Source organism: Pseudopipra pipra, chromosome 5, assembly GCF_036250125.1.
Source record: "Pseudopipra pipra isolate bDixPip1 chromosome 5, bDixPip1.hap1, whole genome shotgun sequence".
Classification (NCBI taxonomy): Eukaryota; Metazoa; Chordata; class Aves; order Passeriformes; family Pipridae; genus Pseudopipra; species Pseudopipra pipra.
Window position 1 is genome coordinate 23,125,209 of NC_087553.1, and position 24,539 is coordinate 23,149,747.

The window sequence follows — 24,539 nt, forward strand, 5'->3', positions numbered from 1 at the left end:
TGATCTCACACAAAGCTTTACACACAGTAAAGCATTATTTTGGAAGGGGGAAGAGACACTGAAACATTGGAACAGAGAAGGAAACACAGAAAGAAGATTAGGCTTCTTTAATATCCCTGAAAGTACCGCAACTGGGTCCATCTCCTCCAGCCTGACACTCATTGCTCTGCTCACAAGCAAGCACATCATGTGGTTCAGAGCATGACTCTGTTATGTTACAGTAATAAAAAGTTTACTTTTTCAAACCCATCTGTGCAGATGCCCCCTTCTTTGCTCTGGCAGCACTGAGTACACACCACAGGTGCTCAGGTATCAATTGCTGGAATATCCAATTTCCTGCTGCTGGCCACGCAGAAGACACCAAGGACCTGTAGGGAACTGAGCTGAGACTGCAAGCCTGGAGCACACTCACTCTTTCCCATTCCTGAGCATCCCTGCTATCACACAAGACATTAATCACCCACTCCTCCCTTAGCTTTGGGTATCTTAGTGGGCTTTTTAGAAGCTTTTAGCAGTGTCTTAGATGTTGCTGACACCAACCAGATGACTCAGAAACAGAGACCTGACCATGCAAAAGAAATCCCAAAAAAACAGTAAAAAATGTTACACCATCATGTCAAAAAAACCACAATAAGCAAACAAAAAAGCATGCAGCTCTGCAGCCTCTGCAGGGATCTCACCAAAGGGGGAGCAGGGAGCTGCATTCAGCCACCTGGGGTGAAGGAGAACAGCCTTGACATTGAAGCCCAACCCTGGGAAGCCCAGGCTGCTGCACTGCTCCTACTGCTTCATCGCCGCAGCAGAAAAAAAAAATCCACAGAAAAGATTTATGATAGGAGGGCTGTTTGATTTATGTGCATGTCAACAGACTAATCCTGATTTTAAATTTTGGCTGCTGTTCCAGCCCTGGGCCCTCCCCCATAAAGTCTGGAGGTGCTCGAGCCTATTCTAACACCAGCATGCTTAAATCAATGGAGTAAAAGCGAAACAGACCTTATCCCACAGGTAGGAAAGGCAGAGTGGGAATTACCAGGCAGCCTTTCAGCAAAGAGCACGCAGGACCTGACAGACCTCCAGTGAAGCTGGACAAACCTCTAATTCCTTTTATCAGCCTACCTGCAGCTTTCCCTTCCGGGCGAAGGAAACAATGATAAACGCAGCACACCTCCAGCCAGCACCGGGTCATTCAGACACTGGCTGAATCCCAAATTTGCTCTGACATTAGTCTATCTGGTCTGCCTCCCCTGGGGGCCACGTGGCCACACGCTCCTGCAGCTGGGGAGAAGGAGAGGGAAGGGCATTCAATACCACTTAGCAGAGCCAAGCTAAAGCCTTGGCCTGCACCGGGAACGGACCGTTTCATTAACTCAAGTCCAGCCACTGCAAAGCCTTGCTGCCTGCAGAAACACAAAACTCTGCAGCCTTATCTGAGAAAGAAAAATTCAGGCACGCACGCCAGCCACGGCCAGTGCTCAGTTCCTTGCACGCACTCCCCCAAGCCGTTGCAGCCCTGCGTCGTGTGCTTGCGGGTCTGCAGGGGTTTTTTCACACACCAAGCACATTTTCTGAAAGCAGAACAGGATTTTTTAGTTTTCTCCCCAAAAGGAGGGTAGTTCCACCAGCACTCTGCTTCTGCTCATTCCTTTGCCATTCTCAGCTTCAAAGCAAGGCACTTCTGACAATCTAAACTCACCAAGATCTGCAGAGCTGAGTTCTGAAACGGGAGGCAGGAGAGGCAGAACGATGGTTGTCCCACTGCAAACCAGGTATCAGCAAACCCTTTCGCTCACTTGCTCACACTGTTTATCCCCTGACATGACAACTCCATTCCGTCCACATACTGTCTCCTTTCCAAATTCTTCTGCTTACAATATTTCATTGTATTTGATTGTCCGTGTGCTACGGCCCACACTGTCTGCCCCTTTCTTACATTTAAAACAGAACTAAATATGAAATTGATTTTTTATTTTAAGTTAAAAAATTGATAGGGTAACCCCAGAAAAGATGCAGGTGCAGAAACTGTTTCCAATTTTCTCAGAACAAGCTAGATTTCCAAGCCAGTAGCATCCCAGATCAGAGGAACAAAATGCTAATTAGCCCTAAACAAAACCTATTCTGCCATCCTCTCTACAGTGCAGGGATGCTCCCCAAAGGACACAGTCCAGCATCTTGTTTAATCTCACTCTTAGACTACTTAAAATGCCAGCCCATGAACCTTGTATAATCTTATTTTCAGTGGTTTTACCCCTCAGTTAATACTGTTCCCTCCAGTTTAAATGCATTTGAACCTTTTTAAATATTTTCTTTCCCTTCTTCAATTATCTACAAATGCTTGAAGGATGAAAAATGCTTACTCTCTCTTCTGTTGCTTGTGGCATTTTGATAATACGTATTTATTTTGAGTTTAATCACACCTCTCAAGCCAAAATATCCTGGTAACTTTATTTATTACTTCTCTCTGACCTTCCTAAGATTTTCAAGGAAAGGATTTCTGGTGCCAAATGAATGTTTTTAATACCATTGTCACTTCCCCTCCCCCCCAGAATCGCATTAACATGCAAAAATCATATATCTTTTATTACAAATGTATCCTTCATTTAATGTCTCAGGTTATCTGGAGATTTATCACCATTATGTTTGTCCAGGTTTCATCTTCCCATGGAGCATCTGTATCTCAAATTATTTCTCTCTTTATATGATTATGGACATATTTCCCATCTGATTTTTTCTGTAATTTTAATTTCCTTTGGTGCTTCAGAATTACTTTTTTCTCTGTTTCCACTAGTGTCTGCAGAAAAGGACTCCCGATGAGATCTCTGCAGGTTTCACAGCATACTGATATCCTCCAAACCCAGAGGAGATTCTACCTCTTCTGTTATTCTGCTAAATTTCAACATTTACACACTTCATATTTTCAAGAACTAACACAGGACACGCACAAAAAAAATCCCATTAATCTTCAAACATAGAATCTGAACTCATTTCCCTCGTTCTAACCCACCATAGAGAATTCTGCAGTCAGAGGTGCTGCTTCTCATACTCCTCAGGAGGTACAAAGAGCACGAAGAAACCCCAAGTTTTCCAGCTGAAGGTACGTACTTGGGAGGAGAGACTCAACAGAAAGTATTTTGTTCACCCAATCCTGACAACATACCTCACTGTATTGCCAGTCCTGCCTGCTCTAGCCATGAAAATCTCTGTAACATCTACTTAAATGCAACAAGAAACCCAGATGGGTATGTCCAAGGCAATTACCATCCCCAAATACACACAAGGACACCATCACAAGACTAGGAAAACCTGGCTGCAGCTCCCCCCAAAAGCTAGTGTCATCTTAAACTTCTGTGAGGGCATGAAATAAATCTTAACTAATGTTCAGGAGCAGACAGACACTTCTCTTGGCCACAATGCATCAGGCCAGCAGTCTTCGGGAGGGGAGTGTGATGGACATTTGGTTGCAGGAATAATTGTGGTAATTCCAGATCATCCAATTCCCTCCACAAATTTGTGCTGCCATGCACCAACCACGATAGCTGTCATCCCATGCTCAGTCTGGGAAAGGCTGGTCAGTGCAAGTGGAACTCAGTGTAATTAACACATACTGCTTAAAAAAAGGAAAAACTTCAATAGGATACATGGTAACCTCAAGTTCCAAAAAGAAGAAGTAATTCCTGTGTTTGCTATTCATTCTGTTGCTCTGCTCCCACATTCATTCACATCAGGTGGGAATTCAAAGCAGCCCTTCTCTTGCAAAATGTTGGCATCTGATTCATCAGCACTCAAGATTTCAGAGCACAAGAAGGATATGGATATTCATCTGGGCTCCCTATTCTCAGCCCTACAAAGGTCTAGTCAGGTCCTTGCAGGTGCCAACTTTCTTCCTTAAGTCAGGTTTTTTCCTACACTGCTCATTACAAATCCGTCCCACATTTTGTTTAAAAAACAAATTAGCTAAAACAATGGAGACACATTTCTTAGAGTTTATGCAGCTTTAACTTAATTAACGAACTTTGTAGCTCCAAGCTAAGCAGAGGAATGGTAAGTAAATGCACGTAGTGGTAACTTGTGGAAGGGTGGGAACTGGAGATGATGTCTCAACAAGGAGCAAAGTGGTTCAGCAAATGCAACATAGGATGAATTCTTTCAGCAGACAGCAGGTGGTGATCCAAGATCACTGCACTGGAGCGCCAAGAGCAAACACCAGAAATGCACACAAAGGCCTCCTACTTCCATAAAACTGTCAAAGATCAGTGAGTTTTGTGAAGGAGTGGTTTTGTTTTGCTCATTAGAGAAACGGATGTAATTACAGGAATATGAAAGAAGCCTTATAGCAATGCAGGTCCAGATCTCTTCTGTATTGGTACACCATAATATGCATATTTAGTAAAGCATAACCACCCAAATAAAAATTATTAACCTGGTAAAGCTAAACTGGTACAATTTCTGTACAGACATGGCAAACTGCCACAAGGTAACCCATCTGAGCTATCCATAACCCTACAATGAATCATAAGCATCACAGAAAGGTGCAGAGAAATGGTACAGCATATAAACATCAAATAATCTCTTAAAAATGCCTTTGAACTCTGCTAACCCCCAAATCACTGGTATAGATGTGAGTATAAGCCTATTAGTGGAATAGGGTTTCTAATAGGTATATCTTCACTGAACTAATTTTATGAAACCTTGAAGCAACTGACTTGCAGCTAAGGGAGGTAATTAACCTGTTTGTGAAGACCAGAGTGTTCCAGCCTACACTGTTTGCTCTCCGCACTAACCTAATCCCTTTCGTAAACAGCAAAAATGTTTGTAGCTGGGATCTGAAGAGCCTGGCACGACCGTTCAACCTGGAGCCGCTGCCCACCCTCAGCTCTGCGTGAAGGGGATCCTTGTAAGTGAGGGGGATGCAGGGACCACACCGTCTCCTTTCTACAACCCAGCTCGCAGCCTCCTGCCAGGGATGCAAATGTGACACACAGCCCTGGTACAGGAAGCAAAGCACTGCTCCCCAGCTGTACACAGGCGAGAGAGAAAGGGTTTACAATACAAGGCTCCTGCTTAGGAGCAAAAGAAATAATAATAATAAAAATAATAATAGGCTGAGGATTTTTTCCCCCTCCCCTTCTCACAGGCGAACAAAAAAGCTGCTCTAGCAGGGTCCTCTTCTCAGCCTCTTCCAACACAGTCTCCCTTCCCAGTTCTGAGCTGCAGGTTCAGAGAGGATCTGGTTGGAGCTGTCACCATCCCACCTCCAGCTGTGCACTCCTGCCCTCTTCTCCCTGCCAGCCTGCCCACTGCTGAGTCCTTTCAACACATATCCCAGGGGAAAAAAGAAAAATTACTCACTTTTTGTTGTCAGGTTAGTTTTGTTGCCACTTAAGAGTGCTGAAATGCCTTGGCAAGGAGCTAGAGGAGAATCAGAGCCAGAAAGGACAGGGGGTGGAGAAGCTGGGGAGGGAAGGGCCATGGGCACCAGCTCTTGGATGAGCTCAGGCTGCCAGGGAACTGCAGTCTCCAGCATGCATTAACCCTCTCCCCAGGCAATCCCACAATTTGCCCACTGATAACAAGCAATTTCTTCACAAATGGGAATAGATACAAACCAGCGTGAACAATGCTCCCCAGACACACCCGGAACTCCAGCATTATCGCTTCCAGAAAAACAGAGGCTGGGGCATTTCATTACACCAGAGAGGAACCCCACCCTACACTGGTAGCTCTCACAGCACATAGAACCTAAGCTTTAATTTTTAAAACTGTGCTTTTGCTCTTTAGGGCCATGAGGATACTCAAACACAAGGGAAAGTGATGCACAGGATGATGAAGTGATGGCTTTCCAACTCCCCAAACACCCCAAACCAGTGTCTTGGCCACGCCGACCCTGCAGGTGCCCACAAACACCATATGAGCTCTCCATATAAAAATGCAGCAATAACACTTCCTCCATCATGGCCATTTCATTACAGATTAGCTTCTGAATGGGAAGAGCGGGTAAAATGCCTACAGAAAGGAAATCTGGAGGTGAAAAGCATATATACAAAGGATATAACCATCTCACATTCATCTTTGTACAAACCTGTTCCTGGATTCAGAGGGGTATGTGACCCTAACCTGACACCCACAGTCCATGCTACAAAGGCATTTCTGTAACTCCAAAGAGCAAGACTGGCATGCCTGTGTGTCTGGCGACCGAGACTGATAAAATCAACACTCTTTCTTGGTGTGGGTTGATCATAAAAGCACCTTGAAGAGGATCACGGTAATAAGAAGTTTTGTATTTCATCTGCACATCTGGAGCTTGATCTTTGTTTGATCTACGACACACTGGGGTAACAGAAAAGGATGTTGGATTTTCACTTTACTACCATGGGCATAAGAGCAATTCCTCCTGAATCCTCCCAAAAGCAGGGCTCTATCTATGGTAGTTCTGCAAATATCTGCTGGACTTTTATGCTAGTTCTGTTAAAACAGAGAAAAGTTCATATGTATTCCTTTCTTTTTTTTTTTTTTGTAATTTAAATTGGATGTAATCATTTCAGAAATGCTTTTTGCACTGGGCTAAGTTAAGCCTCAATAAGCTAATCTTGCACCAAAGGGGAAAAAAAAAAAAAAGAAAAAAGAGATGCCTGCACTCAAGCTTGCACCTAGCTAACCATTTAAAGGCATGTTTCCTTCAATTTCCTGGTGCAAGCTTGCACTAGATTATCTAATCTTGCCCTTCCCTCTCCTAGATATGTAAAGCAAAGGAAGAACAAGTTATCTTCCAATACACACTCTATCATTCCATGCCACCAAAAACTGTTCTGTAAAATAAAGCAGCTGGCCTTTTTTTCTTTTTAATGCATCTAAGAACTTTATAGAGAAGAAGTTCAAGCCCCCTTCTGTAAGAAAGGATAAAAGAAAATTATAGTCTTATCTTACTCTTATACACAGGAAGCACTCACTCATCCCCATGCTACCATCCTGTCCACTAATGGCCAACTTTTACTCTATTGCTCTGCACAAACACAGGCTCTCAGTGCTGAATGCATACACACTTGGTAAGAAGCCCTTGGGCAACCTGCAAAGAGGCTTCCTGTTGGATACAGCCAAAGCTTTAGAGTTATGCAACATTAATAAGGCCCAGGGCCACATCTACTTACCAGCCTGAAACACAGCTTTCAGATTTTAAAAAGCACTGATTTCTGCTCCTGAAATCTACATTATTCCCCATTCAAAAAAAAAAAAAGTTAAATGTTACTAGCATAAAGACATCCCAACAAATGCTTTCAATCAATTCACGCTCTCTGGGGCTGATTAGAGAGAATTGTGTTTCAAGAGACGACATTGGGGTCTCAACATCTGTTTCCATTCCATATTAGGAATGAAACTACCTCTGAGAATTATTGGGGAGAAGGGGGTAGGGGTGTGGAACAAAGGAAAAAGTCACCAGGATGGATATATCTTCAGCAACAAAGCCAGCAAGTAAGAAAAAAGCTCAGGCTCAATTTTTTGTTCCAGATTGGTCCTTTAGCACCTCTCCTGGCTGTCTTCTCCCCACCTCTGCAGTATTCCAAGTGACTGTTTTCCACTTCACATTCATAGTCAAACATTCTTGGGGGAAAAAAAGATTTCCATAAGATGACTAGCTTTCAACAAATCAGCATGAAAATAAAGTCTCAAAATACTACACATCTAGTCCTATGTTAATCCAGCAGGCACCCAGAGCAGCAGAAGCATGTCCCACACAGGGGAGATTACTCTACCATCAGGAAAAGGCGCTTAAGTTTCTTCTGTCGGACTAGAATTCAAATGAGTCACAGCTAAGAAACAGTGTGCTGCAGATGTGTCACGTATGTTTAATCCAAACTAACTGTGATTAGCTATTCAGCAGATTAGCAAACCAATCACACTTTCAGCTGCATGATTGCAGATCCTCTCTCAGGGAAGCAGAGGCCAGTGGTGGGGAAGGAATGTGCTAACTGCTCTTTCAGGAGTGTTCCATGGTTGCATCAGGGTATACGGGCACTCATGTACATGACACTTTAAATGGCACAGAGGATTTTCCTGTGCTGGTTTTCTGCCTTACTCTCGATGCTAACCAGTGGTTCCTGGTGCTGCTCAGAAAAAGAAGGGCTACAGAATATGAAAATATAACAGGGAAGAAAATCCCACCTGGTGCCATGGTATCTCTTGACCAGGCTGTCAGGGCAGTGTCACATCTACTGTCACCTCAGCTAATTCTGCAATCAGATTGCTCGCTTCAGACAGCTTTGTTTCAAGGAAGACAGTAACCCTCCAGATGACATATTTCAGAAAACCAGTACTGCTTCTCCAAGCCCAATCAGGTAGCTGGTGCTGGACAGATAAACAATTTTTCACCCCATGTCTCTGCTCTGCAAATGGACTATCATCATGTATCTGCAAGTACACCACCAAACCCCAGTGAGTGTGAGGAGTTATTCCTGCAACGTCAAGAATTCAAACGGCTTTCCTGACTGCTTAAATCCTCATGAAGCTCATTCAGCCCCTTACAAAGATTTGTATCTACTTTAGTCACAAGAATTTCTCAAATCGACACAGCTATCTGTAATAGACTCTCCCAGATCTCTCTCTATATCCAGTGTTCTTTTAGGAAGGATTTTGAAGATCAGTTTTGGTACCAGGCTTTCCTGTCCCCCTCTTCCCTGCTGTGAGGGCTATAAGCTGAAGGCAGTACCGAGCTGTGCAGAGGTCTTGCTCTGAGCTGACTTGGCTCCTGGAGGAAAGACAAACCTTAAAGCCCTGTCTGGCAGCTTCACTTATACTGCACTTATACAGGCCCCTTCAATTCCCCAGATTTCAGTGGCCAGCAGGAAAGTCCTCCCGCCTGCCTGCGCTAATTCCAGCACCGCACAGGAAAAAAAGCAGCCCTGCCTCTGCTGCCAGCGTAGGAGGAGGAGGGAGGGAGAAAGCGCTGGGAAGGGGAGAACACATCTGGAATCAATTGGAGAGCGCCGAATGCCTCGGAAAGAACTGCAGAGCTGGCAGAAACCATAGCGAGGAGCCACGTGTTCGGACGTGACTACGAAGCAAAGGTGGGGGACGAGACACATACAGCATACTTAAACACAAAACCAGAGCTCCTCTTGGGGCTCTTGGGGGTTTTTTTGTGCAAGCAGCTAAACATCTCAGTCCTGTCACATTTTCACTGCCCCTGGCCTATCATGGATATGGTCAGAATTCCATACAGAAGACAGGAGATGAGATGAGGCAAACGGGACCCATCTGTGACTCGAGTACCAGGACTCAGTCACGCAGCAGCAATATTATATCAAGCTGCTCTCAGGGCACAGGGCGGAGGAAGTCTGTGACTGACTTGGCACATGTTTGAGAACAGAAATTTGCCGGTTTAAAAACGCAGATTTCTTCCCACAGTTACTTTCCATTCCAGCAGTGCATTCTGCTATCTCCTGCTACGCATTTGTTCCAAGAGTAGTTTTCCATTTTTCAAGGAAGCCTCCACTATGTGTCCTGGAAAGCAGAGGTTCTGGATAGGAGCAGAGAGTCATGGAGAAGCAATTCACCAGTGCAGCAGCCTGGCACAAACAGTGACTACAGCTGTTCAGATATATTACCAACAAGTAAGATGTGGGAAGCACTGCTACTTTGGTACGTGGCCTTGGCCAGATGAAAAATAAGACACATGCTTCCATATATGAATTTTAAAAACAGAATTAAAAAATTCAAAAGGAACACAAAAGAGCCACAGAAATGACGACAAGATTGGAAAAAGCCATATGGCTGTGCACTGAAAAACTTGAAAAGCCCAATTTATTTTGCTTATAATTTTTTTAAAAAATTAAGTGGCAACTGATTATTTTGTGAAAGTATATTAATTGTGAGGGGGGAAAAACCACATGTTTATAATATTTAATCTAATTTAAAAAGGCATCAAGAAATAGCCAAAAGCTGAGACTGATAAATTCAGCTCCGGTAAAAGACACCATTTCATTTTGTTTGCTGATTTCTAAATGATGGTCATTAAGTCAGCTGCTGAGAAGGACTCAGTCCTTTCCATCTCTTTGCGCCTTTGTGCTGAAAACATTATGTCACTCAAAACAGAGGTACCTGAGTAAGACATAATGGCCCACACCACATGTAGAGCCAAAAGAGGCTATCTAAAGCCAGATCTATAGGACAATATTCTGGAAAGCTAACAAGAGCTGGTGGAAGTCAATGCACATAAACGAATGATTAAACTCAGCATACACATTTATATGCAAAATGACTTAACCTTACGGAGAGGAAAAAGCTATTGAAAAGTATAGGTGCAGTTTTGTGTACCACCTAATATGATAAACTACCAACTGGCCTCAGAATCAGTGGCTCCGCTTCCCTCCCCGGCCGTTGAGAGCTCTTGTCATGCCACAGCCATTGCCAGAAAATTAATCCAAACAATAGTCATCTGTTTGGTCATAAACTGAACTGTCTCGCTTTATATCTGCTTAAGCACGATGCCCAAAGTGGTGAGGAGGCTGAACATATGGCCAGGGCAGAGAGACGAGGGGGACTATTCTTCTCACAGCAGCCCACAGTTACGCTACATTAAGCGCAACTTGAAAATGCACCTGAAAGCCACTTCATACAAGAACAAGAGGCTACGTGGACATTTAGCATATGTTACTGCCACTACCTGTTTCACTTATGCTTAACTTCTAAAGCACGCCCATGTAAGCCAGCACAAAGCTGGTTTGTACACAGTGAATTTGTCAAGTATCTCAGGAAAGATTTCCCCATTGTTATAAAATCCTTTTAAAGCCTCTTTCCCCCAGGCCTTCCAGCTAATGTATGTTTACCAAATTCCTGCTGTAACCACAAACCAGTATAGACTTCTCCCCTACACAGGCCACCTGCACAGCTGAAAGGTAAAACTCGAGGTCAGCAGCACATTTGACCACCTTTCAGGTGTCTTCTCCTGGGCTGGGTGAGATTAATGCAGCTCCTGTGGCCCCCCGCTCAGCAGTACCTTTGGAAGAATGCCCCTCTCCCTTGCGACCACCACATCAATGCTTGGTCACAGAAAGCGTGTGCGGGTCTCATAGTAGTGATATACCAAATATTCACATTAAACTACTGGCAGTCCCACTTTTAAACTGCTCTATTTTACTAAAGCTTAAACTGATAAACCTTAAAAGCTAAACTGAGATAAGGGCAATCCCGTTTCAGTGGCATGCCTGTCAGCATCTGCAGCTCCCTTAATACATTACTGCAAAGGTTCCCGTGAAATTTACCCCCCTGCATAATTCCCAGCAGATCTCCACCTTCCACAGCCAAGTGCATTAAAGATACTTCTTTCTCCCTCCTCTTGCACCTACAGAAAGACAAGAGCACAGGATATGCAAAACTTAAACCCTTTCAGCCAGTCGGTTTGCCCTTCTGTACATCCCCTTTCACGCACACAGTGTCAGGCTAAACAAAGCCGCTCACTCCAGGATACAGGCCTGGAAAAAAAGCATTAGCATCTGGCAACCAAGAGCAGCACCCCAGCATAAGAGCCTGAGAGCAAATACAAGTCTCTGGCACGAAGAGGAAACACCGAGATGTACGCCTGACTGCTCCTGTCAATCTTGCAGTGGGGGAATGCCCGATTATTTTTTTTAAATATATTTTTATCATATTACTGAAAGAAAATGCCAGGGACTGCTGTGGCCCCTGTCCCTTGAGGTTCCACTGCTGCCATCAGGCTGCACTGCCTTTGCAGCGATGAATATTTAAACAGGGCAATAAATATTTCAGAGCACATTCATCCCAATGAGAAGTCTACTAGCACAAGAGAGCTGAGACAACCACGCAGAGCCGGGGCTGCTCCCTGTTCTGCCCCTCCGGTTCTCACACCGCCTGCCCTCCCTTGGCCTTACTTCCTTCCAGACCTCAACAGAGAGCCTCAAATATTCACGAGCACAGCTCGGGTTACTTTACAAACAAGCAGAAACACCCATGAAAAAGTAAAAAAGTGCTCCACTTGTCAGAGAGGTGCAGAACACAACGAGTGCATGCTTTGCTTTCACCTCTTCTGGGCTTTTGGGTGCTCACTCTCAGGAAGAAAATAACTTCCTTGAAGACTCCACAGGATCTTAAATCTTTTAATACTGCACCTCAAAAAAGCAAGAAACTAAGAGCAACAAAGCCAAAAGCTTGACAGCACCCGGCCGAGCGAGAATGCATGACAATCTTCCTCTTCCCCCCACAACTCCCTCCTTAATTTCAGTGGTGCATTTCTCCGGTGCGAGCAGCTCTGCTGGCCTCTCAGTGGGATGCTAACAGATGTACACAACTTGGCCATCACTGGCATGAATAAAATTGGCTAGAAAACAGGTTTAGGACGTAATAGAAAATGCATTCATTTACTCAGCTATCACCTGCATGCCCTTCATGTACTGAGGGCTATTTCGACTGTCATAGTGATAAAAGCTTGGGTTTTTAACTAGGACCTTAGCTACAGTCTCGCTTTTAAATTTTTGGGTTTTAAAGACTATTTCATGGGGTAACTAAAATTTCGCAGAAAATCAAAATCACATATAAAAACACTTACTCAGGATCAAATTTATAGGGCCATGAAACCTTTGGCCAGAATCAAAAATTACGTTTCATAACAGCTTCCACTGCGTATCTCTCTAGATTCAAAAGATCTGAGATATTTGCTGGTTACACAATACATGGAGAAGGCTTCAGAAAACGGGTACAGCTCCTCTGAGTGAAAGGAAGCCAAAAAGACACCCTCACAAACAGCAGCCAGCAGACAAAGGGTTATCTTAAATGACAGGCACAAGTTAGTCTGCCCTGGCTAACTGAGCTGCACCAGGACATCTCCTTTCCAGGTAAAGACCGTAATAAACAGTATATAGAAAGAGTCATCTCTGCCTTTCTTGGTACCCATGGACCATCTTTTAAAAGGTGATGGTAACTAAGCTGCAATCTCAATGTATCACATGCTGTCCAAGATGCCTCTCGGACTGCGCAAGAACACACTTCTCATACCTGGATCCTGGCCCAGCTTAAGGTACAAGCTGGGCACCAAATGGTTCAGCCCTGTCACGGCTTAGGCACAGCAGGGAGCGTGCAAGGGTATGCAACAACTCAGCAAGGTCTGCAGATGCACAGTCTTGAATTAAACTGCTAAATTCCCCTGCAGTCTCATTTCAGCTGCTTTTAGTCCTTTGAAGGAGAACAGCCGGGTCTTTGCTTTGCGCAGAAAGGGCCCCACAGCACATCAAGAGTGAGCTTCCTACGGCAAGCCAGAGCTCCTGTTATTTCATCCCTGGTCCTCATAGCCAAGGGAAGAGACCAAGGCAGGACCCAAGTGCTGCACAGCCTGTTTGGGATGGTTAGTTTCTTATTAATGAAATTCTCTCTCATTCTCCTGGTCTGTGGCACGAAATGGCTCCAAGCTGAAGTACTGAACTGTACTTCAGTACTGAACTGTCAAATAGCAAAACCTCTCTCCATGTCAAGGAAGAGCAGCTGCCTACTGAATAGGTGGATCAATCACCTGACACCACCCTCTGTCCCTTCTGCTCCTGAAAGAGCGGTAGCATCCCTCCTTCAAGACTGGCGATCGGCCATGCCACCAAAAAGATGCTGTTTACATTAAAAGTATAAAATAGCAGTCACAGCAGTGTAATTCAGAGAGTGACAAAAATCTTGCTGCTTTCCCAGCAGTGAGTCCTGGGATTTTACATCTCTGCTTCTAACCACCACGCCAGCTGCCCTTTATATATCACTGAAACTAAAGGATCCAGTCAGAAGTCAGACCCAACCTGACCCAAAAAGCATCTTGTACTTTCCTATCTTATTAACAGACCTCATACAAAGATAGAGGAAAACTTCTCGGAACATGAGTATTACCTCACCAAGTCATTTCCAGCAGGAGCCACCATTTTACAGCAGACATCAAAATAACAAGTGTTCCTCTGCTGACTGTGCAGCTCTGTGTTATTCCCATGATGGGCCACATACCCAGCAGCACACTAACATGGAAAAAACCAGCATCTGATCCCAGGCAAGAATAAAAACCCGTGTTTGATACCATACAAAAAGTGTTAGGAAGGAAAACAAGGTTTAATTCTGTGGCTCCTGAGGACCTCTCATGACTCAGAAAATAAATGCAAACAGATGTAAAAGTTAATTTGGATCATATCAGCTTCACTGGCATGCAAAGGGCAGAGCAGGCACCCCGGGGAGAGGGAGGGAAAGATTTGCCATAGATCAGGTTACTATCACTGACAGCTGACCTAAAACACCCCAAGATTTCAGCAGACTCTGCCAGATCTTCTAATTTTCAAAGGTGCAACCGCTTCCTTTAAGAGATGTGATGTGTGAAACACTAACACTAACTGAGGTCAGGGATGAAGGAGATCCTGCAGCACAACTATGTAAATGGTCCAGATGATAATCCTCACTGCTTTAGAACGAGCCAAATTAACTGAAACAAGAAGAAAGCAGAAGTGAATTGTTCCTTTGAAGATGTAAAATTTTCGATCCAAATCAATGAGGACATAAGGAACTGAAATAATTTCTCCGCAGTCTGAAGCTACTGCATGGAACAGACAGACACGGACAGTTGCTCTGTCCTACAAACATGCTCCTTCAAAACAGATGTCCTACAAACATGCTCCTTCAAAACAGATGTCTGCAACCCAACACACTCAGCTTGGGAAGCCGGAGACCCAGCTTGCTGGACGGGCTCCATGGAATCATCTCCCAGATAGGCCAGCACAGCCCACAGATATACTTCATCAGTGTCAAACCTGAGAAATGTTCTTCAGCACTAGCCCTCAACACTTGGTTTTCACTTTATTTCATTTGACGAGTTCTGAACTGCCCATCATCACAAACCAAGCATTGTTTCTGTCCTATTAAATTTTTAGGAAGAGTTAATGTTCAAAAGTGGCCAACGACAGCATGTGTAGTAGCCCACAGCAGCAAACATATCTATTGTTAACTTAAGTCCCTTTGCTTTGTTAGGACTTGAAAATGCACTAGACGATTCACAGGGAGACTGATGTATCTGAAAAACTTCCTTTAAATCCTTTAAAATGAAAATTGCTCTTTTAGCTTCCCCTTGCATGTCTAGGACATAAAGCCTTTCCAGAATCCCAGTATTTGGCACCACAGGGTACAAGGACCACCTGCATTTTATAGCCATGGTTGATCTTGGATGATCACAGAAGAACTGGTTTGAGCAACAGCCTCTAGTTTTGTGTTCTGCTTCTGCTGAGTACTACCAACATCACACCTAATCAACAGACTCATCTCCATGCACTTAAGCAAGAGCAGGACTAATACAGCTGACCTCACATGGGGGCACAGGAGCAGCTCATACAGGCACAGTAATCCCAAGCAGAAATTTGGGACAGACACAGCTAAGGGCAATTCCTGAACCACTTCACAGCTGGATTGTGAAGATGTCCCTGCTTATGACAGAGGGGTTGGACTAGATAACCTTTAAAGGTCCCTTCCAACCCAAACTATTCTATTATTCTATGATTTTATGATTTGCTACAGGAACATTTCTGCTAGGATTGCCTGAAAAGTAGCCAGGAGGCTCATCACAACTCTGCATTTAAATCGTGTCAGTCAAACGTGGTTCTTTCCTGCCACCAGATTCTTTTCTCCTAGATTTAGGCCACAGAGTGTCTCAGAATAACTGTACAGTGACACACAGAGCCTCACAGCTAACCTAGAGGCCTACTACACTTTTGAAAGCCACTACAGCCCTCTACAAATGTCCTAGAAGAATGAAATTTATCTTCCTTTATGCTCCTCCAAAACATTAAGAAATTCCTATTACTCAGCTCCAGCTATTATTCTCTGTGTTACAAATAACATAGGTCAGAGTTTCCTATCCACCCACTAAAAAAAAAAAAGCCACCAGCTTTCTAAATACTTCTGCTTTAAGCAGAAGGCTGGCTGGGAGATGCGTTCTGGGCCACGTGGCTGAGCTCTGCCAAGCAGGACCCCGGCCACCCATCAGGCAGGGAGGCTTGGAGCTGGCAGGCAGGAGGCAGGGTAGGCACAGATCTGAATGGAGACTCTCAGCTCTGCAGCTTCCAGTGCAGCTTTCTCCTGACTTCTGTGCCACACTTGCAGTAAGTCCTGCAGCTGTCAAAATCAGTTAAGAGTACTCCTAACAAAACCCCAAAAAAGCCCTGAGAAATCACATTTGAGCTGAAAGGGACAGTAAAGTCACCGCCTTTCTTACCTCTTCATAGCAGGGCTTGTTACAGGACCTTCCTTTTGTCTAGGGCCAGTCACCATTGGGCTGCTCAAAGCTACAGTTTCAGACCTGATGGAAAATACAGCTCAGGGATCTTTAATCTGATTAAACCCAATTTAGATTCATGTCCCTGAATAAGACAAAGTATTTAGAAATCTTGCTTTCTGACAAAGCACTGAGATCTCCGCAGTATTTTTTCCACCCTTCTGAAGTCCATGTTACCAGATAAATTCATTCTCACACTCTTTGCAGCATTTTGATCAAAAGAAGCTTTGAAGACCTAGAGTCCCTCAGAAAAATTCTCTTATGATGGAGGTTTGCAACTGGCTTTGGATGACCTAAATTCTTTCTGACACCAAGAGGGTCAGTCCCTCCTTGACTACACCTCTTCATCAGTCACACCTACTGTATGCTCATCACAGTCTGTCACCCATGTCCCTGGGAAGGACACAGGGAGCAAGGAACTGTCCCAAGTTCCCACCACAGCTTTCAGTCACCACCTTCCTCATTCCTATATTTCACCCCACCATACTCTTTGCCATAGATTGGTTCCATCACACAGTCTAACATGACTCCAAAAAAGCTTTAACACTTCCCCAACCAAACTTAGATAAGAGGGACTCCTGGAACTACTTTTTCTCCCTTTCCCACTGCTTCGAGACAGAAGGAGCTTCATCCTGGAGCAGGGTGGAGACAGACCAAAGAATGGCTTTGCAAAGCAAATGTAACAACATTAAACAGCATCACATACACAAAGAAAAGCAAAGGGCAAAGTTAAAGCAAACTAAGCTGTATTAAATATTTGAGCACTAAGCAAAGTTAACATACCACAAATACCTTATAGTCCAACCAACAGTCAACAAATTGACTAATTCACTAATTTCACCAAATTATCATGCTCTTCCTCCTCTACCTCCTGATTCAGGCTGGAAGAATCCTCTGTAAGTTAAATTAGATCTAAAACTCTGTCTGTTTGAAGCTCTGAAATCCTTTCCCTTGCTGTCCTATTTATTCTCAACCACATTTTACAAAGCAGGAAGGGACACATGCTGGAAAACAAAAGCCTTATATACTCCTGCTCCCTAATATTCCTAAGTACTTTGCATAATTGTTCAGTTTTGATAACCTCTTTTCATATGCTGCAATAGCAAAAATAGGAAAAGCTACAAAGAACAACAAATCAAATTAAGGGTTTCACTCTACATGGAGGGTACACAAGACAAAAGAGGACTAGTGCAATCCAAGAAATCCAAATTCGTCTCCAAGGCATTTTTAAATCAGTCTTTTGAAGTAATTTAAAGCAGGTTTTGCTATTAGGACTGGAGAGAGAGTATAGGCTTCAGATAAGGAGTTTCAGTGAGACCTGATAGATGAATGATGGTCCACGCACTGCATAGGTCAAACTCTGATTATCTAAATCCTGGTTAATCAAAAGCAATTATCTGAAAGTCAAATATGCCCTCCAAGTCAGATAACTCAGCAAGACCAGGACTTATATAAAGCACACAGAAATCCTAAACTCCACAGGACCACATCTGCCGACAGTATGAATTTTAAGCAGGATAACTGGGAGGACAGTTCAGAGGGTTTTAACCATACTCAAGACTCCCAGCCTGAGGGCAGACTTCAGAAGCTAGAAAGATTACCCTTGCAATTACTTGGACATTTTTGGTGTCTCCATGCACCCTCAGATTACAGGCTACTTGGAGTGCAATTCCAGTTAGGTATTTAGAGACTACTCAGGGTAAAAGTCTCCATTACAGGCAGGCTGATAGAGCCAGCCTGGCTGATACTTCTCATTGCAGGATGTAGTTTTCAGTTGTTTATAATTCTGAGAAATCATTCAAACTGAATTTTTTTTTCAAGCTATCTGTAATCGATTTTGGGGTTGGCAATTTTTTTGTTACTTCAGCCATAGCAATCCAACACAAGAAAGAAGTAGGGGGAATATTTTGTTTTGTTTATGATTAAGGGGGGAGGAAACCACCCCACACAATCTGAAAAGCCTATGAGGACTTCATATTTCACAGAAAAACTTGCACTTCAGGAATCTATATTAAGCAACCACACTAAAAAAACCACCAAAATCTGACCAACATTATAACAAAGCTATGGAAAACTACAGTACCTGTCTTATATTTTATCAGCTAAATCTGCTAGTACAGCTGTATGCAATGGTCCAAACTGGCTAAAAAATAAAAGGTAAAGTAATAATTATGCAAAACCTGCTGAAAAGGAAAGAACTGATCCATTCTTTATATTTATTATGGAAAGAACAAATGGTGGCAAAAAAGTTTTATGTTAAATACTAGGAAAGACTTAGCAATGCTCAGAAAGGCTGGCAGTGGCATTGCAAATGTTTTTAAGGCAGGTTACTTGCCATCAGGAATGGTTTAGATATTGTTTATTCTAACAGGAAACAGAGATGCTCTTGAGAGTGGCTGGCAGTGCTGCTTGCACCCCATTTTCTGTGATTTCATGCCCTCATTCAGGGCTCATCTACAGCTTCACAGGAGATACCAGCCATATCAGATCCAGGTCTGTAGATCAAGGACAGCAGGGAGATGACCCATCTCCTGTACTTTGCACCATCTCCTTTGTAGGGATGATGTAACATGAAGTAGCAGTTTCCTACCTCAAATCCAAAAACCCCAAGAAACAGACCTGTAAGCACAGCAGGAGGCAAGTAAATTGGGACAAGAAGCCTGGGCACTAACAGGACAGACAGTGACAGTGAGCAAAGGGATAGAACAGACAAGTTTGACTGCAATAGGAACAGAGAAGGCAAACTAAATGAGGAATGCAAGGAGGTGGAGAATTAAAAAAACCTACGACAAGGAGACTGTAGTGAGGACAGGGAGGAGGAGGAAGAGAAGCAGAGAAAGAATAAGCAGGTCTAAAAATCAGCTCCTTCAGAAGGAACTGAAATGATTCAAGCAGTAAAGCAGTAGTCTGCCAAAACAGGAGGGCATTTAACTGAAGAGGAATGGAGACAGGGAGAGCACAGATACACATTTGTATGGGACAAGCTACTGACCAGGGATCATGAGGAGAGAGTGAGAGGAAGAAGACGTATCCATCAATCAACGATGGAAGGCAGAGGTGAGACAGGAAAGGTCACGCAGGGATGGAAGAGAGGGGAAAGTGTGCATACCAGTGTACAGCCCCAAAGCTTAAACCAGAGCTTCATACTTTGAAAAGACACCATTCCTCTGCTGTCAGCAAATATACAACTGGCAAGCACTGACCAAGCCGGCCCGCACAGAAAATGACAACTAATTACACATTCAGTAAAAGTGGCAGAGGTCTATGGGATGCATTTGGGATGGCCAGCTCTGCCACAGATAACTTGCAGAGGTCATCATGGTGCCACATATACTGAAGCTCATGGGGACTGGTAGAGGGTTGTCTGGTTTTTCTTTTCTTTCTTGTGGAAAAAAATAGCATACAATCATGTTATTAAAGAGTATCATAAATAGACACAGAAATAAAGAGAACAAATGAAGGTTTCTTTCCCAGCTTAAAATGGAAATGCCCTGGAATTGGAGTGCCTTCCCATCGCCATCTTGATCACTCTCAATTCAGTTTGAGAATAATATTGCTCAATGGACAATTTTGCAAAGAAAAAAAATCAGGTATTAACGCATGCTGTTTAGCAAGCACAGCGTTTATTCTATTTTCTTTTATACAGACAAAACACGCTCTATTTCTTCAAAAAGCTTTCAGTTGAGTAATAATCGCTCTAGCTTCTGTGAATCCTACAAAACCAGCCTATACATCCCCTGCTCTCACTGGTCATAGAATAACCTCCAGAGAAGCCCAGCAAAACACCATCCTGCACAGGACAGGATCATAAATAACTCTACAGGAGGACACCAACATACTTCTGGGTAGGAAAGTTAACATTTCTCTACTCTAATTCCAGGGAACATGTCATATGGGAAGAATACTGACTACATCCTTTTACATAATATTTGAGAGCAGACTGAGGCAAATTAACCATCTCTTTCCCAGTACTTAAGACCTCCAAGGGATGCCTGTTAGTGAATTCTGTGACTCTGCAGCTGGGAGGTAAGTAGGTTACGGAACTCATTGCAAAGGGGCAGCCAACTGCACACATCATTTGCTGAAAATGGACCTAAAACAGGAACATCGAGCATGAAGTGGTTAATAAGACCAGAATCCATGTCTGAAAAACATCACATGCAGACACACCCATTGCACTGGTGTTAGAATTTTATAGAAGACTGGTCAATACTAATTAAGTACAATGGAGCCATCATGAATTAATAACCTGGAGGGAAAGACATTGCTGGTTTTAAGGGCCTCCCTCCTTCTCAACCTTGAACTTTTCATAATTTTTGGTAGCTCACTACAGCCTTTTCACTGATCGAAATACTTCATAAATTAATAGTTTTTAAAATACACTTCAACAGTATGTTAAATTTACACAGCCTTGGCAACAAATATCACAGCAAACTTAGACATCCTCATTTCTCAATTCCTGGGGATAGCTACCTAGTCACCTGCAGGAGAAATGCATTAGGGAGCAGCGAGGTTATTTCTAGGACAGGGACTCAAGGAAATGGCAGTGCTGTATCAAGTTCCCTTTCACATCTCCATCCTGCCTAGGCAACGCTGAATACAGCTTCTGCCATCCCAAGGCAGCTCTGCAAGCGCCTGCAGCAGTTTGCTTCTACTCCAATGCATTCGAAAGTGCTCAGCTCAGGTGGTAGAAAGACTTTAAAAAAAACACTCACTCAGTGGGTTCTGACAGGCCCCACTGATTTGTAAGCCCTTCTTAATCAGGAGTTAGTGAGTATCACAACAGTTATAGACAAAATGCACAGCCCCACCTCAAGCAACCATGTCCTAACATCTGGGAAAGTGAGATGGAAATTAATCTTTACATTCCCCAGGGAAATTCTCCTGGAAAAGTGACTGGCCAGGATTCCTCTCACACAAACCTCTGATGCTGACAATGGTGTCTGCAGCACTAAAAGAAGTCCTACAAGAAACAGTAGAAGGGAAGCAAAAGCTAGGGGATAGACACTGAGTCAGATACCATGCAAACAAGCACCACTTTCTGAACAGCAAAGAAAGGGGAAGAGCACAAGTCCACAGACAGAGAAAAGAGCAATCCCCCTCAGACAGCTCATGCAAGTTTGCAAGAGTAGCACCAAAGCAAGGAGCGAACAGGAAGGACAACTGGCCCCAAAGGAAAGGGAGATGGAATCCTCAAAGCCGGGAAAAGCGACAAGGGAATAGTGGTAGCTCCTGAGAGAAGTCAGAGAGGAAAAAAGGAGGCGTTCCACCACACACAGAAAAAGCTTTTCTTTTTTAATTCTTTCTTTTAGGGGAGCAAGGGAATCCTGCAGCATTCATCTTGCCTGGGGGGGAACAGAACCTAAAGCAGACATACAGGGATGGGAGGAGGGAGACTGTTCTGGGACTCATCTCCTTTACAGACAGTTCAAACAAAGGAGGACGGTCTCCTATAATGGGATGCATTGTACACTTTTAGCTAGCACAAGGTGGCTGTCGTGACAGGGTTCCCCATCTCCTGTCTTCCCCCTTCAAATACACACCCCCTGCATGATCCCAACATGGAGTTCAGACAAAGATCTGTTTTATCACACCATTACTGTAACAGGAGATGGAGAAAGATAGGGAAAAGGAATGAGGCAGAGAAATGAAAAGGAGACAGAGGCCTTTAATGAGTCAGCTGCTGCTCTGATTTAAATAAGATCTCCATTTAAGGAGCACTGCAATTGGGGTTTTTTTTAATTTAAAAAAAAATCACTGACTGAGCAAGCAACTTTTGGCTGCACAAGGTTGTCTCACACTTACACATGGGATCTGGGAGGGAAAGGGTTATGGAAGGGGGAAGGGAAAGGGAAGAAAACCTCTGGAAAAAATGAGGCTGCTTGCTGGTTCATTTTAACAAGGACATAAATTAGTCTCAAAGCCACAAACGCCATCACCTCCCCAAGCCCTGGGTAGAGTGTAGCAAGTCAAACACGTGCCAAGATAAACGGCGCTAGCTGGAGCCTCCAAGGGGTGCTGGGGGGGACAAGAGGGGGCATGCTGGCAGGCAGGGCAGCGAAGATGCTTCAAATGGTGCCACAAAATGGAGACTGGTGATCCTACAGCTGCACAAAAGCGGACCTTCAGATGTTTCTGCCTACACCCACATCAAAAGCTGGGAACTCAAGACAGAGAAAGATGGAAAACGGGGTGCTGCGGTCGGAAAATAGCAGTTCTCCCTGGTCTGGCTTTAATTACCACAAGCAATCCTTCCTCCTCCTCCTCTTCCTATCTTGGAAGAAGGCCCGCCAGCAGGCAGCAGCCCAGGTGAAAGGTTCCACTGCCGACAGCAGGGAGGGGAGCAGACAATGGCGGGGGGCGGGAGGGGGGGATTCATTACAAAGGCAGGCATACATACATACACACACACACCGGCTGCCAGGGCTGCCACATGGGCTGGCGTCCGGGACTCCTTAAGGAGGCAGCAGCTCCCTCCCCACTCTCTGAGATGCTCGACACCTTCCCCCTCTCCCAGCCCTGATGGGAAACAGATTCGGAGGAAAACGCCAGCAAGGCACTGGGCTGTCCAAGAAAGGGAGGGCTTTGTGCTCTATGCAAGCCAGCAACCTCACCATGCACCACACAGAGAAAAAGCCTTTTAGCATATAATTCCCATCCACAGAAGAATCTCTCTTTTATCTGCAATTAGCACATAATGTACTGGGCCTCGTTTAACACTCATTTTCACTGATTTAGGATTAAGGGGGATAAGGCAAGGGTACTTTCTGTTAATGAATCTGAGCTCTTGCTCTCATTAGCAATTTTGGTTTCCTCTTTTTCAAGCATGTTTCTGCCTTCCAGCATCTCTCTTTCTTTCCATCACTGTTTCTAGTCTTCCCACTCCACACACTCATGTTTACTTTGTTCTACCAGCCTCTCATGCCTCTGTAGAAGCTGATCTCCCAGACTTCCAAGAGAGATAGGCAAGCTTGCTCCCTAAAACACAACAGAACTCAGACCAGGCAGGCAATAATGTCTGGAGACTGAACCAAAAGGAACAAGAGACTGCATTCATTCATTGGCAATTACCAGCTTAACATACCAACAATATTTATTTTTCATAAATGAGAAAGAGCCCCAAGGAAATCAGTTCACAAGTTGTAAGTAAGGCCATTCCACTGCTTCAAACAACACTGCAGAATGAAAATAACGTGGCTGGAGATATTATCTTGGATTTGCCATGCCCCTTCAGCCCCACATTCAGCCAAACCTGCAGTGAACTATTGCTAAGGACCAGCCTAGCAAGCCAAATGCTCCCCCTGAGGGAAGGCAACACTGTGCTATAGCTGAACTCACCTGTGCTGTCTTCCTCAACTCTGCATTACAAGGGTTATCCGTCATTCATCCAGATACCCAACTGACACACAGTCCAAGCTCTCCTCCCCTACTGTTTTTTTTAAATATGCATCTTCTTCAGCATCAGTGTGTAAATACACAGCACAGATCCTGAAAACCTATCCTAGATAGCACATACTCCTCAGACAGTTTGTAATTCAAGGTCAAACAATACTAATAATGCACAGTCTTGATACCTCCTTCCCCAGGTCAGTAAATTAGCAATTTCCATGAAAGACAGATTTCCCAGAAGTCTATCAGAATATCCCAAACCTTTAGATGAGTTTATACCCTCCCCTATTTCAGCCAGCGCTCCAGCAGAATCCCATCCTTCCCAGCTCCACATGTCTCCAATCCACCAGGCTCATGCTTCAGGGTGCTTGGTCCTAGGCACACACGAACTACACACTCTTGCGTACTGGTGACCCAGGCACCTTCTTGCACTGCACAGACACGGGCTCTTTGCGTGACAGCTGTGGCTCAGAGCACATTGCAGTACAAGGCTGTGAGGAACGACTCTCCGAAATGTGCACACATCAGTCTGCAGCTTAGAGGTACACACCTGCACCTCACCAGGCAGGCTCTGAGCACGCAGCAATACACAAATGGACCCTGACTGCAAAACACGGCTTTTCAGCATCACTCGCTAAACTAAATATAGGTCCAGAGAGCCTCAGGAGATTTCTGCAGAGCTCTTCTGTCTCGAAACAGAAAGCCTTGGTCCAGATAAAAAGGAATGTGTAATGGAAGGGACTAAAAGCAGACGGTGGTGCTTGGGAGTCTGGGAAGATACCTTCAGAGCGGACAGAGACCTATTTTTCAGCCACTGACAAAAACATGGCAGAGGGAAAGGGTCAAAGTGGGTGTCACTTCTTGCAGC

The 24,539-nt window shown here is 44.2% G+C and overlaps 1 protein-coding gene across 30 annotated transcripts in view; it reads right to left on the reverse strand.

The window, feature by feature from the left end:
- RBFOX2 (RNA binding fox-1 homolog 2) overlaps nt 1-24,539 on the reverse strand; it is a 173,493-nt gene that overhangs the window by 62,176 nt on the left and 86,778 nt on the right. The window lies entirely within an intron of this gene.